Source organism: Engraulis encrasicolus, chromosome 16 (genome assembly GCF_034702125.1).
Source record: "Engraulis encrasicolus isolate BLACKSEA-1 chromosome 16, IST_EnEncr_1.0, whole genome shotgun sequence".
Taxonomy (NCBI): domain Eukaryota; kingdom Metazoa; phylum Chordata; class Actinopteri; order Clupeiformes; family Engraulidae; genus Engraulis; species Engraulis encrasicolus.
In genome coordinates, this window is record NC_085872.1 from 6,073,064 (window position 1) to 6,094,118 (window position 21,055).

Here is a 21,055-nt window from a genome sequence, read left to right on the forward strand (position 1 = left end):
CATTGCCACCCCCTCTCCTCGCCTTTGGGCAGCATGGTAAGTGGTTAGGGCGTCACACTTGTATCCCAGACATTGCCGATTTGACACCTGACCTGGTGGGGGGAGTAAGTAACCAGTCCTCTCCCCCATCCTCCTCCATGACTGAGGTACCAACAACAACAACCACTGGCATACCAACACCCTGTCATGTCCACGTGCTCACAGAGTCTTCACATAATGTTAAACTCATACACACAGAAAAACAGATTTTATTATCCATCATGGTGCTCTTTCCCGAGGACTTTCAGCCCTCAATTTCACCTTCGACCTTGCCTATAAAAAAGTCATTCCCTCTCTTTACACTTTATTTGATTTCACACTTAGGCCATCCGCACACCGGCTTCGCTAAAGTTCGGAGCACTGCTCTGCCAACATTGGATTCCACTGTTTTCTATATAACCCCACATCCTGGTGCAGATACCCAGATATCCACGGACATCTGTGCCAGTGCGGTTGTATTGAAAACAGTGAAATCAAACGCTGGCAGAGCAGTGTGCTCCACACTTTGGCAGAATCGGAATTTGGAGGCCCTAACCATCATATGAATACAGAATCAACCTATGATGTGATACAGTTAGTAGGCTACATAAAATGACAACATGCTTAGTTTATGACAATAACAAGATTAATTTGGTTTGTGACATGAAGACATTACTTATCTCCACCCATTCTGATATAGACTTATTGTATAATAATAAATAATAATAATAGGGCCTACATTTTATTTTTGAGCGCCTTTCAAAATACCCAAGGACACTTTACAATCAAAACAAATACATAACAGTAGAGAAAGTATAACAAAGCTTCAGTGAATTAACAATAGGAGAGTAATTAAAATTCAAAAATAAAATAGAAATAAAAGTAACTTACAATAAAATAAATGTTTTTAAAATAAGAAAAAAATAAGTAGAATGCATTTGAAAATAAAATACAAATGAGGGGGGGAAATAATATGTAAAATAAAAAAGACTGATAATTAAAATAAGTGGAAGTGCCTGTCAGTGAAGTTAAAAAGCAGAAGTGAAAAGGTGTATCTTTAGCTTAGATTTGAAAGTAGATAGTGTAGAGCATTGACGAAGTGACAGTGGAAGAGAATTCCAAAGTTTGGGGCCAACAACACTAAATGCCCTGTCGCCCATGGTGCGCAGGTGTGTGGAGGGAACTGTAAGGAGGAGTGAGTCAGTGGATCGTAGTGTGCGGGTGGGATTGTATGGGGTGAGGAGACTTGTGAAGTAGGAGGTTGCAAGGTTGTGCTGGGCCTTGTATACGAGGAGGAGAATTTCTGTATGAGATTATCAACAGCCTATATCCTCTAGGGCAGGGGTCCCCAAACTTTTTTCTCTGGGGGCCACACTATCGTTCCTGACTGTGATCAGGGGCCGGGATCAATCATGTGGGCTCATGTGGGCTTTATACTAGGAAACTGCCTGTTATAACCATAATTTCTAGCACAAAATAGTTCATCATTACAAGTGATTTGCAAAAAAGTGAGTACTTCACATGTTTTTCAATTTGAAATACCACAGGTATTCCTATTAATTTCTAATGTAAAAGTACCAAGGAAAGGTTAGAAAAATATGGTGATTGACAGTTTATGAGTGATACAATAGAAATGGTAGGCCTGTTTATATTACAGTGAGATGAGAAACTATCAAGACAAGATAGGATTGCTTCTTTGGGGCAGTTCAAATGGTGAGGTGCAGAGAGGTGGAGGGCCGGTCAAAGGGGCGTGGCGGGCCGCATCCGGCCCCCGGGCCTTAGTTTGGGGACCCTTGCTCTAGGGGCCTAGTCTTATGTAGGCCTAGGCTATATTGTTGGCTATCCAGCTATTCTACTCCAAACTTAATACCATAATAAAAAATCATTAAATATTTACTGTGTTACTAGAATATAGAGAGCATGGTGTCCAATCCTTGAGTTTTACAGTTTTATTTGTCTAATAATAACTGTGATCAAATGAATATTTAAATGATTACACCATTCGGCCTACACCAAATTTTGACCCGACAGTAACCACAACAAACCAAGAACTCCCTGTCCCCCTTGAATCATCTCTTTTGTAGGTTATGATGACCAGATCCATGAAGTTTCCTGTGATTTTCCATGGTCCTTGTGATCGGATCGTATGTCTGTTGTCATTTAATTGGTAACTTTGGTAACTTTATCTTCTTGAATAAGATGTTTGTTCATAGTTTCTTCATAGATCGGACTGTGTGTGGGCCCCTGATACAGGCCTACATGGGGCCTGGTGACTCAGTCCCACGACGCCCCTGTTCATGAGGATTTCTTATTGAGAACCGGTTGGGGCCCGATTTCACCAGAGGTTCTTGTCTGTTGTAGGCCTACTAGTGAGGCGCGTGTGTGTTGCCCCTTTAAGAAAAATGTCAATTTTGCCAGTTTTGTCTCATCTATGAAGAAAGAAGAAAAAATGTTGGAGAATTGAGCGATAATACCCTCACTTTTGGTGACTTTATCTTCTTGATTAAGACGTCATCTTCTTAGAAATTAAGCTCATGCCAACTTGTATGGTGGTGTGTAGGCTACGCTATGTTATGATGTTTAGTCTGCTACATGCTGGAGACAGCCAGCCAATGAGGAAACCGAGAACAGTTGCCGAGTAAAACATTTTGAGTGCTTCAGAGAGGCTATTGAGCCAGACCTATATCAAGGAACTGCATGCGCGTCTGAAGAAGTGTTCACCCTGAATTCAGGCTATTCGACTAGTTCTCGGGTATTTAGGAGCTATAGCCAGTTTGGTGGTTAGTTAGATGGCCATATAGCCTACGTCTTGTGGTGTCTCCTGTTCAATCCAAAACCAACCGGCTGCGTTTGCCTGTTTTCTTCTGCATGCTATAAGGGTAGAACATGTATTATAGCCTTCAAGCCTAAAATGATTTCGCTAAAAACAAAGGACTTCACAGTGTCCATGTGGGCAACAGCAATTTATGTCCGATAGTAACCTCGGCGCACGGAGGGGGAGGGGAACGATGGGTTATATTATTAAATTATAGGTCGTTATACGCCATTTGGATCATTTCTGCAAACAAAGAGAGATTTTCACGTATTGCAGTCTATGTGGAGTTTTCATTAATATAAGGAAACACGGACAATGAAGGCTGCTCCAACGAGGCGCATCTCTTGAATGACCGAGAGTAACCTCTTTAAGAGTCGTAGGAACTAGGTGAAAGGCAACATGATGTCACTGCGTTCGAGACTGTAAGCAGCCATCCAGGCTATGTTATGGCTACAAACAGTACTTGGTAGCAGGAAAAGGGTCATGTTTGCACTGGAGAGCTGTCATGTGATCTAGGCTATATGTTGTAGGCCTATTTGATTTTCTGCATATAATCACCGGGTATAACAGAAAGGCAATCATCTGGAGTAACATGATGGGGAAAATATTAGGCCTATGATAGGCTAGATAAAGAATCAGAATCTGTTTTTTTAACGATTTGGCTGTCTTGGAACTGATGCTTTGTATGCATTTATCTGCAGTTTTGTGTGTAAATGTGAGTTAGGCTAGCCATGTTGGTGAATCGCAATTCTTCTACATATAGGCCAATATAGTCAGGGAGTGTTGTTTTACCCCTTTGGAATCAGAAAGAGTCATTTACGTCAAATAGGAATTGGCATATTGCAAAGGCATAGGAAATAAAATCCTGCAAGCGGATGCAATATAGATCTGTGAAACCCTTACTGAGGGTGATCATTATCCCTGTATGAATTGATTTGTCAGGATCCGTTGCTTTCTACAGTGACATCTGATCTTCATTCATTACAAAATAAGATTTAGTCACATTGAAGAGTAGGCTACACAGACATCCTATTCCCATAGACCTATATTTGCAGAGCAAACGTATTTAAAATACAGTTCACTTTCACTAACATGTTCAGCAGTCAAGAAAAACAAATACTTTGCAGCCAGTCATGCGCGTTCTGATGGCGAGTGGCATGTGTGGCTGAATTGCCAACAGCTGACAGGACAGCGGATATACAAAAGACAACAACAAATGGTTTGAAGAGAGCCTGAGTTGTATCCCATGATGGTTGGGGGTTGGGTTGGGGTCCTTCCCTAACCACATGTGCCAGCCACAGTGAAAAAAAGTCATGAGGCATGTCTATGAGGTAGGCAGGTTTTTTTGTGTCAATAGGGGCCTCTAAAATATGCTGACAGAACACAGTGGATAGTTGATGGGTTCCTCTGCAATGTCAGTCATGTAATGAGATGGGACTAGCAAATTAGAAAATGGACCAAACCAGACTGTGAAGTGACTCATTTAATTTGGCAATGACCAAGTAATAGTGCATCCTGGGCCCTGTGTTATGTCATAGTAGAGTAGTACTATGGTAGTTAACTTTTCAATGTCTATTTAGCCTACAGCGTGCTACTGAAGGTATGGCCTGTATTAAGGGGCTACTGAATGTAACTCTATGTCTAACACACATGCATTGTTCTTAATTCAGGTCCAGAAACGTTTCACTGTAATGTTTAAAGGCCAATGTCTAAACACAATGTACAAGTGTTATTTCAACTGGATCATAAATAGGTCAGTGAAATTGTCTATAATGTTCGTTACAGGCAGGCTTCACTTGATGTCACCCACTCCAGAGAGGGCTTGACCCTTCACCTAGACCAGGGATTCCCAGCCTTTTCCAACTTGGGGCCCACTTGAAATTTGCACAAATGTTTGGGACCCACCTCTGGCCCAATAAACAATACAACTCAAATCAGTGCTTGAAGTTGGGGATGATGATTTTCATCATCATCAATCTTGTGCTCTGCATTTTAAAAGTGGTGGGAGAAAAAAGTATACAGTATGTCTTCCTTTGTCACAGCCATGGTCACTATATTTGGTACTGCTGGGATTGTCGTAAAATCAGGGTTCCTGCACTTCCTTTTGGATGGTATTTTCGGACGATCAGGGTTCCTGCGCCTTTTTATTTCCACTTCAAGCACTGACTCAAATAAATAGTCAACATTACCACACACAAATATTACTTGGATTTTTAGAAAATTATTTCAAGGCCTACCTGGAATAGCCTACCTTCAGGGCCCACCAGTGTGAGAAAGTGTGGGTCAATTAAAAGAATGGTGGAAGCCTGAAAGAACTGGCACCTTCTATTGTGCACACTTGCAGGCATTTTGTGTTACTGCACCAGAAGCTATCTGATTATGCGTGCTGCAATTCCGTCCCTTACTGAATGGAACATTTGTGCACATTTTGATTTTGATTAATTTCTGAAGGAAACACGAAACACCATCCATCCAAGCAGCCTTTGGTTTTGACAAAATAAATACCTAAAACACAGTGCCTGCAAGCAACTGCAATTCACTACTCACCATGCAAAATGCATCCCTGTGTGTGTGTGTGTGTGTGTGTGTGTGTGTGTGTGTGTGTGTGTGTGTGTGTGTGTGTGTGTGTGTGTGTGTTGTGGTGTGGTTATTAAAAATGGTGAAAAAAGAGGAGAAGAAATAAACAGGGAAAAACGACAAAGTGCTGTGCAGTGTGGCCCAGATTAGAGACAGCGCCATCCACCGAACAGTGTACGTCTTTCCACAGAGGAGAGTCGATTGATCCCAAAGGACCACCGGAGCATGCTGAACTCACAGGCAGCACGTGATGGGAGGAGCTAACATAGCTGTACATCCCCTTCTTCTCTTTATACTCCAAAACATGCAGTGTCCCATCCCAGTAACCAGTCAACGACTTAGAGTAATGTCTATTCATTTATATATTAATTCAATCACTATAGTTTGGATAATGGTATTATACAAAAATGTTTTTTTGAAGATTATTTGAAAGATACTGGTGGTGTTGTCGTCTGCCTTAGTTAGCCTATATACATGTGTGAATAGGCCCTATAGGGCCTACATAAAACACTGCTTGCTTTTTGAGAGCTTTTACATTTTTATCAACAAATACAATAACAAACATGTCAGTTTAGTATTACTTTAGTATTACTTTAGTATTCAACATTCGATATAAACCAAGACTTATCTTTTATACACCTTTATATACTCTGAATTAACTCCAAAAACACAAAACCTTAACTGACCTTGAAACCATTAACCACCATTAACCACCAAACTATTTCATTTTTTTGTCTACATCAGAAATAACTTGCTGAGTTTGAAGTCTCAACTCGGCAACTTCTCCTATCTGCATTGCTGTCTGTCTGAATAGAGTCACTGCCTTACTATACCCCAAAGCTTTCAATAGATAAGGGACTGAGATGGCTACTCCATGGAGCAGGGGCAGAACACTGGTACAGTATTGTGATAGGGGGCGGGAGATGTGTAAGAGGCCCCCTTCTGACACATGTCGTGATGGACTCATAATGGGCTATGAACAACGTGTATAATTGTTGATAAATGAGTTTGCTGTTCAGCATAGAAATGTGCATGTTAATGGCGTTGGGCCCACGAAATGGGGCCCTGGCAAGATGAGGTGAGGCCCGGTTGTTCCTGGCCCCTATGCCCCTCCTCTGCTCCGCCACTGCCATGGATCAATTCTCATTAAAGCTTTTGGGTTATAAGAAGAATGTGGTAATGTGAGGTGACTCATTATATTGCATGAAGAGTAAAAGGTTGATCCACAATGTTTTTGATTTATTACTGCAGGGCTTGACATTAACTTTTTCGCTTGCCAGCCACTGTGGCTAGTGGTTTTCCCAAGTCACTAGCCATCCAGCTTTTCTACTAGCCACAATTCTTTTTTTTTATCATAACCTCAGAAGATGAGGTGGTTAAAGCAAGAAGATGAGTGCATGGGTTTCTACATGGAAATGAAACCTAGAAACGGAGTAACTGATTTTGAATTGTAACTTCAATACAAAAAACTGATACACAAGGGGCAAAGTACAGAATATACGCTGTTCTGATATGTCATACTATAGAATTAGCTACCTGCCAAATTGGCTAGTGACACTGAAATTGTTACCAGCCACAGCCAAGTTTTACCAGCATTTGGCCGGTTGGCTGGTGCCAGTGCCAAGCCCTGTAGTACTGTACCAACATATGAAATGAGTGTCTAAAATGTTCACATAATTTGCAGAATTCCTCTTCACCCCTTTTTCTTTGCCAAACAGGTCCAAGCTAAGATGCCATCAATAACTCCCTCCCAGTCAGATGATCATCAACAATTTCACCACCACCCTGCTGACATGAAGCAGCAAAGAGGGGGTGAAATCAAATTGCGTGAAAGCTTAGAGACAGATTTCAGGCAGGAAACAGGAAATCAAACACCTTGAACCACAACCTCATTTTCGTGTTAGCTAATGCTTCATCTCACTGTGCAAGGTTCAGCATATTCATGCACATTTATGCTTACACTTAACCGCAAAAAGTAAAATGCAACAACACAGATATTTTGACATCATCTAAAAAAACGTAGTTTTAACACACATTTTACCAGTGTTATATTACAGGTCTATCTTGAATCTGTGCCCTCTTATAGGCCTATCTATATTTACTTAAGTATGTATCCCCTTTCAAAAACTACAGACCACACCACATGAAAATCACTTGAATAGACAAAGCCTATTCTCAGTTATTTCATTAATTAACCCATTATGCAACATGACACAGCGTTATAAAATTGCTGTTACCGGAATGGCAATGACCAAGTCTTAGTGCATTACCTACGGCCCTGTGTATGTCATACTTTGTACATATAATATGTCATATAGTAGCCTATTGTAGTAGCTTACTATGGTAGTTAACTTTTCAATGACCATTACAGTGTGGTAAAATATCAAGTGTTGGCAGCATGTTTGTGTTTGGTTATGGGATGGTCTATGAAGCCTTCTTCTTTTCTAGATCATTTGGAAATAGCAATTCTTTACACCAAAAATGGTAATTTATCACCACCTGCTGGTGTATCAGTGTAATGCAAAGAAAAAACACTCGCACGCGAGCAAAACAATAGCAGTCTAGCTTGCATAACCAAATCAATTACCGTATTTTCCGGACTACAAGTCGCACTTTTTTTCATGGTTTGGCTGGACATGCGACATATACTCTGGTGCGACATATATATGTTTTTTTTTTCTCCACGGGAGAGCACTATGTGCGCAACTAGGCCTATGTTGTGTTGCTTAATACCACTGATAGAAAAAATGTTACAACTTAGGCTACCACAACAAAAAATAGAATTTACAATGACGACTGAATAGAAATATAGCCTACCACCCAAAAGAAGTTAATATAGCCTACTGCTGAGTTCAAGCTGAAAGTAAAGTATGCAGCCGAAAATGGCAATAGGGCAGCTGAACGAAAGTTTGGATGCAATGGAAAACTGTTTGGGGACTGGAGAAAAGCGGAGGAAAATGTGCTGATGAATACAGGACAAATGTGTTCTCGAACAACGCGCGCGCTGCGAGTCAACGGTCTTGTTACGGGCTCCATGACATTGCCAAAGAAATGAATAGGACTTTTGCGGAAGTCAGGGAGCTCGTGGATGTATCGCGTTATGCAATGCAATCCCCTCTCGTGGATTTATTTGCGCTATGCAACGCAATCTCCTCTCTATCCGAGAACGAGCGTCTGTGTTATTAAAGACAGTCAGCCGACTTCCAGGTGAAAATCGGTCATTTCCGCGAGTTTCTGACAAACGAGCACAACGTGACACTACCATAGGCTACACAATACTGGATGAAATCTCCCTCACCTTTGATACCGTCATGGGCTGAAGTCTCAGAAAAGGGGGTAAAGAAAGGCGTGCTCTGGAGACGGAACAAGTTGCCTCGAACCCTCCCACGGTCCAAACGCAAAACAAAGCCGAAAATTGAATGTTGTTCTGACTACAGGGCAACATGGCGCGTTATCACTGTTTATTCCTCTTTTTCTTTTTATGGTTTTATGGCGGTTGGCAAACCATCTTAGTTGGTGCATTACCACCACCTCTGAATGCGTTGCCACTGCTTCAGATGCTGGTTTAAAACAATGCCGTCTTTGAGCAGCAGCTTACCATGCGCCAGTTATCACAACATAGATTCCATGGATAGAATAACCTTTCAAAAATGTGCGACGATTAGTCCGGTGCGACGTATATATGTTTTTTTCATCTTCAAAATGCATTTTTGGGCCGTTGCGACTTAAACTCCGGAGCGACATATAGTCCAAAAAATACGGTACATTTTTCATACAATAATAACAAGCTGATTCTCCCTATCAACAGACATGTTGAAGAGCAGTGTGCAAGGATATAACACAAAACATAACATAGACCATGTCCTTTTTGCTAAGAAAGGGCATCTGGGAGCAAGAGAGAGGCACCCATTTCTCATCCAAACAATTTATATGCCTAAAACAAAAGTGTCTTAACCCGTTAAGACACAGCATAATACATTTGCTGTTAAAGGATTTATCCGGAGTTGGAACAAGTTTGCCTGATTTTTGCATGTTTGGGATGAAATACAGTCACTCTAGAGCAAAATCAAGGCAAAAGGATGCGTTTTGAGAAAGTTTGATAATATCACGTTAGCCTCGTTAGCCATATCAGCTATGCAATATGAAAGATGCGGGCATCGTTTTTCGGCGGTTACACACATTTAAAAAACACAACATTTTAAAGTCTTGCACAGCTCAAAACAACGTCACACTTACCTCATAATATGTTGAGGGTATCCACACATAAACCAAAGTGTCCAAAGTCCTTCATGTATTCTTGAAAGGTCTGCAGAATGTGTTTTGTGAAGCTACTACCTTGAGAATATCTAAATTACAGTCAAGACAACTATTTGACACTAAAGCCCACCAAGTAGATTCAGAGATAATCTCTCTGGTAGATTGCCGAGTGCGTCACACCATCAGCTATGATTATTTCCCATTGAGAGTAAATCTATTTACTGTCAATGTTATTTCCATAGCGAGTAACCACAGCTGATGGTGCGACGCACTCGGCAATCTACTTGGTGGACTTTAGTGTCAAATAGTTGTCTTGACCGTAATTTAGATATTCTCAAGGTAGTAGCTTCACAAAACACATTCTGCAGACCTTTCAAGAATACATGAAGGACTTTGGACACTTTGGTTTATGTATGGATACCCTCAACATATTACGAGGTAAGTGTGACGTTGTTTTGAGCTGTGCAAGACTTTAAAATGTTGTGTTTTTGAAATGTGTGTAACCGCCGAAAAACGATGCCCGCATCTTTCATATTGCATAGCTGATATGGCTAACGAGGCTAACGTAATATTATCAAACTTTCTCAAAACGCATCCTTTTGCCTTGATTTTGCTCTAGAGTGACTGTATTTCATCCCAAACATGCAAAAATCAGGCAAACTTGTTCCAACTCCGGATAAATCCTTTAACAGAGTGGCATTGACCAAGTCGTAGTGCATTAGTAAAGTCCCTGTGTTATGTCAGTATTGTAGTACTACACTCTCAGAAATAAATATACAGAACTCGTCGCTGTGGCAGTACGCTTGGGAGTACCATTGCGTCGCGTGATTGGTACCTCAAAAAAGAGATGACATACACATCGGTCAAATTACCCCTGGGGCAATAAAGGTATATTCATATTCATTCATTCATTGCAAGAAACTGAACGCACCTCTTTTTTGGGGTACTAATCAAGCAACGCAATGGTACTCCCCTTCAGGGTACTGCCACGGCAACGAGTTCTGTACCTTTATTTCTGAGAGTGTATGGTAGTTAACTTTTCAATGACTATTACAGCGTGCCACTGGAAGTACGGCGTGCATCAAGGGGCTATGATAAATCATAGGCCCTACAGAGCTATGGGTTCAATCGTCTTGCCTTGACCAACAAGAAGGCTGTCAATTTGGATGTTTAAGAACGGCACAACTCTTTTAAAAACAGGCTGTACACTAAAACAGTTTTCATATCTAATCAAATGTGATTATGTGTGCATTCAGGCCTTCCATCTTGTCCTAGGTACTCCATCTTTTCCTGGCTCCATGGTCTGGATTGTTGTCAGCTCTCCCATTGGATCTCAGAGATGCAAACACATAGAACAATAGGCTACACAACAACACAGAAGCACCATGATGCAGACATATAAAAACAAATATGCCATGCATACACAGAGTCATACATTCTGCAATCTCATTGCGCTGCCCATAATGACGATAAAGGCCTTCTGTCCTATTTTATTCATACATACTGATACAACATAAAACACTTTGCTATGTGCTTATTAACCCCCATGCTTCCCCATTTCCCCATAGAGCAAGCAACACTGCTCCTCTAGATTCAATTTTATGATTAGGATTAGACACAGACAGCTCCTCTCCAAAAAGCAACTTCTTCCCACTGTCCAACTGTTGTGCTACATATATTCTTATGATACCAAGACTGCAATTCCTTTACCTATAGGTAATAGTTACAGAATTTGAATGATCTTATAGGATAAAGGCACCAGCTATAGGATAAAGACACAAGCTACATGTTAAGTGTAAGTTTGCTTTCCTGGTTGTGACAAGCCTGTGCAAGTTGCCGGTCCGTTGAAGTTGCTCTGTGTAATATTTTTAGCTGATCCTTTCCAGAATTCATTCTGCCCATTCATAAATGTTACTTATTTCACAAATACACACCACACACCACCATAAATGACTGGGAAAATTTATGACTGGGAAAATTGCACTTTTCATACATAAAAAAGGGGATCTTCGCTATTGTCCGCTATTTTGAATGTCCAGAAATAGACCATTTTAGCGGCAAAACGTACTGTACTTTGGTCATACTTGCAAATATTAGTTCAATATTTAGTAAAATAAAATATAACAACACAGTTTCAATGAGCACTCTGGCCACCATCCTACACAGTGCACCTTTAAGTGAAGTGAAGTGAAAGCCCAACTGGGAAACTTCAACTTCCATTGTCATTGTGACACAGCACTCCACAGCACACAATTCTTCACTGCACACAACGGAATTACATTTATGCCTCACCCGTGCAAGGGGGCAGCCCCCAATGGCGCCCCAAGGGAGCAGTGCAGCGCGACGGTACCATGCTCAGGGTACCTCATTCATGGAGGAGGATGGGGAAGAGTACTGGTTAATTACTCCCCCCACCAAGGTTGCTGAACAGGGCCTCACAGGAAAGTGCTTAATGTTCAGTCTCGTTGGAACCGAGGTGCACATAAGAGCAGAGATATCTGAGCACATCAACTGACCAAAAGAGAAAAAATTAGCAGACTGATGATGAAAGTAATAACTAAGTTGGAGCACACTGCAGCTTAGTTTTCAAGACTTTATTTTGTGCATACACCCGATCAACGTTTCGGTGTTGCTACACCTTCTTCAGAGTCACTTTTTTGACTATGAAGGAAGTGTAGCAACACCGAAACGTTTGTCGGGTGTGTGCACAAAATAAAGGCTTGAAAACTAAGCTGCAGTGTGCTCCAGCTTCTCCTTTCCAGTGATGTCTGTCCCACTGTGATGCACCTGCAAGCAGAGTGAGGGATGATGCGTAGAGTCCCAATTCTACTAATAACTCTAAGTGTCACAAGACATTCAGTTCCTTTGACAACTCCCCACAGAGTTCATGCCACACTGCTACCTTAATAACACATGGATGGGCCCTGCCGTGGCCAACCAGTGGGACACTCGCCTGCCATGTGGCTGACTCAGGTTCTATTGCCGGCCAGGGTCTTTTGCCGACCCCTCCCCATCTCTCTCCCAATTTGCTTATGTCCACCTCTCACGCTGTCCTATCAAATAAAGTCGAAAAAGACAACAACAACAAAAACACATGGATGTTCACAATGGAGCAGGTACTATTTATGTCATAGAAGGTGTCATTTAAAGTATATGCATTAGGCCCTGTCATGGCCTACCGGTAGGGCACTTGGTTACCACACCAGTGACCTGGGTTCAATTCCAGCCCAGGTTATTTGCCAATCCTCCCCCATCTCTCTTCCTGTCACCGTCTCCTACTGTCCTATCAAAAATAAAGGCAAAAAGCCCTAAAGAATATATATAAAGAGGTCATGTGTTGGACTAACAAACTCATTTTAGATAGCTGAGGGCTATGAATCATCCAAAATATTGTTTTTATGGTGTAAGTTGCCTCTGCCTTGGGCCAACATTGATCAATCAAACGACCACTCTGAAAAATTGTCTGTGTGTATGTGAATGAATGTGTCCAAGAAATAATTGTAAATTCATGTATGAGTAGCTTAGTTGTGTGTGTGTGTGTGTGTGTGTGTGTGTGTGTGTGTGTGTGTGTGTGTGTGTGTGTGTGTGTGTGAGTGAGTGAGTGAGTGAGTGAGTGAGTGAGTGAGTGTGAGAGAGAGAGAGAGAGAGAGAGAGAGAGAGAGAGAGAGAGAGAGAGAGAGAGAGAGAGAGAGAGAGAGAGAGAGAGAGAGAGAGATTATTACCAATTATTTAAATCTTATTTAAAGGGACACTGTGTGAAATTTTTAGTTGTTTATTTCCAGAATTCATGCTACCCATTCACTAATGTTACCTTTTTCATGAATACTTACCACCACCATCAAATTCTAAGTATTCATTATGATTGGAAAATTTGCACTTTTCATACATGAAAAGGGGGATCTTCTCCATGGTCCGCCATTTTGAATTTCCAAAAATAGTAATTTTTAGCTGCAAAAATGACTGTACTTGGACCATACTAGAAAATATTTGTTTAATACTTTGTAAACTTCCATGTAAAGATCAAATTTGTCAATAGGCAGCCCATTTTCAATTCGCAGCATAGTTGCAGTACCCTTTTTGACCATTTCCTGCACATGGTCCCTATAAATGTTTTTAGTTAAACTGCACATTGGAGACTGGTCAAACGCAATATCAAACTTCTGTGCTAACTGCTAACCCTGTTACATAGATTTTTGACAATAAAATACACTTGAACTTGAACTCTTCTGCTGTCTGCGCCATCCTACCAAAGCTTAGCCTGATTCTCACCATCTGTGTGTGTGTAGATCTGGAATCCCCTGGTGGAACTCCAACACACAAAGAGGTCTGGGAGACTGTAGCAGGATTCCATTTCTACAGTAAAAAAATAATCTGAGCATTTATTGCTTCAATATCAATGACAACTCACATTGAGGAGTCGTAGGACAGATTATAGACTATACTGTCCTACAAAGGAAAGTGCAGTAACTATTCCAACATTGAAACTGAGGAAAGGGCCTTCAAAGTATTGGTATTAGGTTGAATATTGCAGTTACTGCAAATCTGACATAGCAATATCTCAAAAACGGGACATTTTTTGACCATATGGCTTCGTCACGATAGAGGAATTCTAAATCTGACCATTATCAGTCTCTAAACTCAATTCTGACAAAATACGTAGTTTCTGCACTTTACCTTTGTGGGGCAGTACATTGACGCTTAAGATTTCAACAGAAAACGTTTTTGAAGGTATTTGTTGGTGGTAAGGACAGACAGAATGATAGATAAAGGCATGCTTTCTGAAGGCGGAGCCAACGCGGGCTGTCCCAGAAGTAGTGGAGCTCATGAAGCTGCGCGGAACTACAGGTCGGGCAAGAGCCAGGCAAGGCAACTTCAACCAAAAGTGCCTGGGTCATATTTCTCCCCCAGTCCAGCCTGTTGTGTTGATCGTAGGATCGTGGTTAGACCAACTTGCCTGGCAGAAATATAGGTGGGTTCGACGGGGTCTGGGATCACACCTGTGCTGGCATTAACTTTGGTCAATTCAGCGTTAAATCTGTAAGAATTTATTGTATAACTGCACGTTTTGTTAAAAGGGAAGTTCGAGAGAAGCGTAATGAAATTTGGCATGCTATTTATTACCACCTGCACTCTGTTCTCCACGCGAAAAGATACACACGCCTATTTAACCAGCTGCATCTCATTCTCCGCTCTGCCATTTGGTGAAATTTCAGCACACTGGAATTTGGAACGACCCTTAATTAACTACAGCATTTATTCTCCACTCACCTGTCTCCAGTCATACATTTTCTTTCTCGCTCGCACCCACCACTAGCCTGGTCCTAACCATCCCATAACTACCATTTCATTTCGTAGGGGAGCCAATACTGCCCGGCGCCCTGTACTCCCGAGCTCGAGAATGTTTGCTGCATAGACATTTCTCGGCCGTGGCAGTACTTCAGCACCACGGCCAGCGATCTTGCCCAATATCTATCTCAGCTTCTTGAGTGAGGTGGTCCTGACCAAAGAGGCTTGAGACAAAAGGGCTTACTCACGTCATAACAACGTAGTATGAAATGATGGCGAGGGGAGTCCGGAAATGTTATTCTTCTTCTATGGTCAGTATTGGAAGCATCAGGGAAGCATGCAATGACACTTCCAGGAGGGTCGGAGTGTGTAACAGGTCATAGGACAGCGTGAATTACCCCCAGCAATTACTGCTGACCAACAGCTGCCGTTAATTTGGCCACAAATTATCCATCATGGTGTCGCCCCCCACTGACCATGCGCAAGGGAGTACGGAAATTGTATCCATCGCACCCACTGACCAATGACCATGCGCAAGGGAGTTAATTTTCCATCCACTCGTGTCCTCAGGCATCGCCCCCGTACTACACCATGGCCAATGCATTTCCCCAGAGAGATTGTTCTTCTGTTGAGTTCCCTATCGCAGTGGACTGCGATCTAACACATGGGACGTGACGTATGCACGGATCCAATCGAAGCACTTTCTACTCACGCCGAATGGCTGAGAGGCTGTCAGTCATCCCCTGGGCCCGCCCTTAGGGCATAAATAGCTGGGTATGACGCAGCCTCGGCCTCTTTCAATACTTCGATAGAAGTGATCCGTCAAGCAACTAAGACTTTTCTCAGATTCGAGTTTCAACCGTGTGCTTCAACTCTTTCAAGCCGGTGAGTGGATTTTCTCTGGTCACAGGCTTTGGGTGCCACGAGTTGATTTTTGTTTCTTGTATTTGGCTATTAGCTTCTAGCTTGCAAGTGTGCTACCTCTGTTAGCTCTGCTTGCTAGTTGTTGCTACATTAGCTAACTGGAGCATTCACTCGGTAGTTCTCTAATAGTTCGAACCGATTGTGAGTGTTAACTGTTTCTCTTGTGTCTAGGATGTCGAGGCTGCTTTACCCAGAGTGCGGGCAGAGCAGGGACTAAGGGGACCAGCACCGATTTTGCATCGTTTGTCTCGGCAGAGAACACGCCGAGGCAGCGCTGTCGGGCGGTTCTACCTGCGAATTCTGTGCTGAACTGACACTCGCTAAAATCACTAAGCGCTCGGCTTACTGGACTCGCAGAGAGGCGAGAGAAGCTGCTGCCCAGGCTGAGGAGATTCCCACAGCCGAAGGCAGCACAGATCACGATATGGAGGGGCATGACTGTCGCGAGCCCGCCACAGCCAACCCCGCTCCCACCTTGCCATCTGGCGGGAGTTCACGCCACGAGGCAGCAGGGGAGCTAGCTGCACCAGCCCCACATGCAAGAGTGAGGTCGCACCACGAGGCGGTGGAGTTACCGCGTGGCTTCCACGACCAGCCCCTGCCAGAGCTGGTATTTGGGCAGGAGTCGGAGGAACAGCCAGAGGACTTCAGTGATGCAGAGGGGTATTATGGTGAATATGAGGAGGAGGTGGTCGAAGAGTCCCGGGCATCCTCGCCCCCGGTAGGTTCGAGGACACTGGGTCTGCAGCTGCACGAGGTGGCTACCAGGGCAGCTAGCAAACTGGGCCTCCCTCTCCCCACCCCCCCCAGCCCAGAGATGTCGTTGCTGGATGGGGAATACTACGCCGGGCCCCAAACACCGGCGCCCTGCCCAATCCCGTTTTTTCCAGAAGTGCACAGGGAGCTAGTCAAGACCTGGAGCAACCCCTATTCGGCCCGTGCCCCAGTCCCAGGCTTTGCTGCCTACATGCATATGGACCAGGCCAAGGAGTGTGGATATCTCTCCTTCCCACCGGTGGAGGATACGGTGGCGAGTTACTTGTCGCCCTCTTCACCTGCATTGCGCCTGGGCCGCAAACCTCTTCTGCCGTCTCCAGTGGCCAGACTCCAGGCCACTCTCGCTGAAAAGTCCTACCTGGCGGCTGGACAAGCAGCATGCTCCATCAACACAGCGGCGTTGCTGCAGAGATATCAGGCCAAGCTACTCACGGAGCTGTCTAATACGCTGGATGCTGAGAGTGAGTTGGTGGTGGAACTGCGCAGGGCGACTGACCTGTCTCTCCGCCTCACGCGCTGTTCATCTCAGGCAGTGGGCCGTGCTATGGGGGCTGCAGTAGCAACACAGCGTTCTCTGTGGCTGTCCCTGGCACAGCTGTCGGAACGGGAGAAGGCCCCACTCCTAGATGCCCCGGTGAGTGCTGAAGGAGTGTTTGGTGATGCTGTGGGGACAATGACTGCTAAATTTGAGGTGGAGCAGAAAAGCCGGGAGCTTTCATGGCCTGGATGCCACGCAGCAGAGGTGAACCCCGGGGCCCCCCGGGTGGACCAGCTCCAGCTCCTGGCATGAAGCGGGGGAGTGGATCCCGTTCTCCAGCTCTTCCAGCCAAGATGCCGGCAAGGAGAGGATGGCAGCGACACCCGTTTAGGCCGCCGCCCCAGCCTCAGCCACAGGACTCACAGCCAGCACCCCAGCAGCAGCAGCAGAGAGCGCCGTTCGTCCCGCGCCAGACTACTGCCCGCCGTGGTGGTGCGAACAGGACGCGGACCTGAGGATCACGTCCTGAAGAGAGGGGGGGGGGAGGAGTTTTCCCCTCAGCGAAAAAGGACTGCCCGTTGCTCACATGCACCGCTCATGTCAAGCACGTTGTGCCAGTTTCCACAAGCACTACACACACAAACAGAAAATGTTTTGTCCCCCTCTCTGCATCCAATATTAAAACAGCATTCTCTCACCCATGTTTACCTAAACAGTGTGACAAGCTGCCCTCAGAGCTTGACCCCCTCCTTAGACGGTGCGGGAATAAAGCCGAATATAGACAAATTGACCTGAGCGGGGAAAACCCCGACCAATTGGTCTAGATCAAAGATTAAAAGGTTTGGCGATGAGCGGGAGCGTCCCCGACCAATTAAAAGACTCCATGCCATGCCTAGAGGCATGTGTGGAAAACTGGCGCAAATGCGCACAGGCATCACCCTGGGTTTTGAAGACTGTCTCAGTGGGCTACACAATTCAGTTTGCTCGCCCCCCACCAAAATTCAGCGGGGTGACTCAAACAATAGTTCCGGAGGGTCAGGTCCCTTTCCTACAGGAGGAAATAGACTCCTTGTTGTTGAAAAAGGCAATAGAGATGGTGCCACAAGGGGAAGAAAACGCAGGCTTTTAACAGCCGGTATTTTCTTGTCCCGAAAAAAGGCGGGGGATTTCGGCCAATCTTAGATTTAAGGAGGCTGAACAAATCACTCATGAAAAGAAAATTCAGGATGCTGACCAACCGCCAGCTCCTTCAATTTGTGAAACCAAACGACTGGTTTGTAACCATAGACCTGAAGGATGCATATTTTCACATAAAGGTGGTGCCAAGGCATCGGAATTTCTCAGATTTGCATTCAGAGGGAAAGCATATCAGTTTTTCGCGTCTCCCATTCGGTCTAGCCCTATCCCCTTTCTGTTCACAAAGTGTCTGGAAGCGGCAGTCGCACCATTACGCCAGCAGGGGGTGCGCTTGTTCAACTTTCTAGACGACTGCCTTCTTTGCTGCCACTCGCAAGAGTTAGCTGCACAGCAGGCCAGTCTTGTGCAGGCACACCTAGGCCAGTTGGATTTGTGATAAACAGGAAGAAGTGTGTTTCTCAAACCAAAGTCAGACTTCACAGTTCCTAGGCATGACACTGAATTCTGTGACTATGACAGCTCACCTCTCTCAGGAGAGAGCAGCCGCAATCAAGACCTGCGTGGCCCAATTCAGAATAGGCCAATGGGTGTCATCTCACCTCTGCCAGAGGCTGCTGGGAATGATGGCAAGCAGCAGCAGTCTCCCTGCCAAATGGGGCTACTGCTGCGCATGCGGCCTTTTCAAATGTGGTACCTGTCTCTGAAGCTCAACCCCTCCAAAGACAAATACCGCAAAATAGTAGTCAATTCAAAGTGCAGGAAGGCCCTCACAATATGGAGATCCTCCCAATTTCTCAGTGCGGGAGCGTCTCTAGGCATAGTGACGCACCGAGTGGTGATTACGACCGACGCGTCTACAACTGGTTGGGGGGCAGTCTGCAACGGGAGATCGGTGAACGGTCGTTGGTCTGCAGCCCAGGCCAAAGCTCATATAAATGTGTTGGAGCTGCAGACAGTGTTTCTAGCCCTACGGTATTTTTTGTCAGTGGTGAAAGGCCATCATGTTCTGGTGAGGACCGACAACACCACGGCCATGGCATACATAAATCGCCAGGGGGGCGTGCGCTCCCTGGCTTTACACCGGTTGGCGAACAGTTTACTGCTACGGGCAGCAGATCACTTGTTGTCTCTCAACTATGGAGCGGACCTACTCTCAAGGGGCAACCCGCTGGCAGCAGACTGGCGTCTCCATCCTCTGGTGGTCGATCAGGTATGGCGGCGGTTCTACAAAGCCGAGGTGGACCTGTTTGCCACGAGACAGAACACACACTGTCAGCTTTGGTTCTCTCTGGGGGGAGACGACCCACCTCTGGGGGTGGACGCACTGGCACATCCGTGGCCGGGCGGACGTCTTTATGCATTTCCTCCAGTGCCTCTAATTCCTCAGGTGCTGAGCAGAGTCATGGAGGAAGAGGAGAGAAAAATGTTGTTAATAGCCCCCTGTGGCCGAACCGGCCATGGGTCGCAGAGTTGAACAGGATGTCAGTACAGCCGCCGTGGGAGTTGCCCTCACGGAGGGACCTGCTGTCACAGGCGGGAGGATCCATATGGCACCCCCGGCCGGAGCTGTGGCAGCTCAGGGCCTGGCACCTGAAAGGGGAAGGCTGTTAGCATCAGGACTATCTGAGGCAAGTAGTCAATACTATTCAGAGTGCTAGGGCTCCATCAACTCCCTCTCTCTATACGCTGAAATGGCGTTTATTTCGAGCAGTGGTGTATCTCACGGGGTCATGACCCCATCAACTGTGCTGTAGGTGTCATATTAGATTTTTTGCAGCACATGTTTGATGATGGTAAGGCTGCCTCTACACTAAAGGTGTATGTGGCAGCTATCTCTGCTTGTCATGTGGGCATAGGTGGTGCAACACCTGGTAACACCCTCTGGTGTCACGATTATGGCTGGGGTGAGACGGCTCAGGGCCCCTCGCAAACAGCTGGTGCCCTCATGGGATCTGTAGTAGTGTTACGTGCTCTTACTGGGCCTCCTTTGAGCCCCTGAGTGAGGTGGACATGAAGCTTGTTTCCCTAAAGACGGCTTTCTTGCTGGCCCTGGTGTCAGCAAAACGCATAGGTGATATTCAAGCTCTCTCAGTGAGCTCGACTTGTATGCAGTTCTCCGGAGCAGGTGATAAGGTCATTATGCGTCCAAATGCCGCATACAACGCCCAAGGTATATCTACTCCCTTCCGTAATCAAGTCATTGAGTTAGTCAGTTTCTCACCTCCTCCCTTTGCATCAGCAGAGGAGGAGCAGTTGAACAAACTGTGCCCGGTGCGGGCTCTGCGTTGCTATGTGGAGCGCACCAGGTCTTTCAGGCAGTCTGATCAGTTATTTTTGTGTTTGGCACTCAGGCTAAGGGTAGGCCACTGTCAAAACCAAGCCTATCACGCTGGATAGTGGAAACCATTGAGCTGGCTTACAGCAGCCAGTCTCTGGAAGCTCCAGATGGACTGCGCGCTCATTCGACTCGAGGAGTCTCTTCTTCTTGGGCCCTACTGAAGGGTGTCTCCATAGAAGAGATATGCAGAGCAGCCAGTTGGAATTCTCATCACACATTCATTCGTTATTACATGTTAGATGTGAGTGAGCCTAGTTTTCTGCAGGGTGTTCTGGGAGCAGTGAACCTGTGATTACCCAGATTTACAACCCTGTTTGGAAGTGTAACAAATGCATAACATGTTGGTCTCTAATGTGCTTAATCACCACATATTATCCCTGCATTTACCACTATTAATAATAAGCCCATAAGGTGGGTGCTTAGGCCTCCACTGTAATTCACGCGTGAT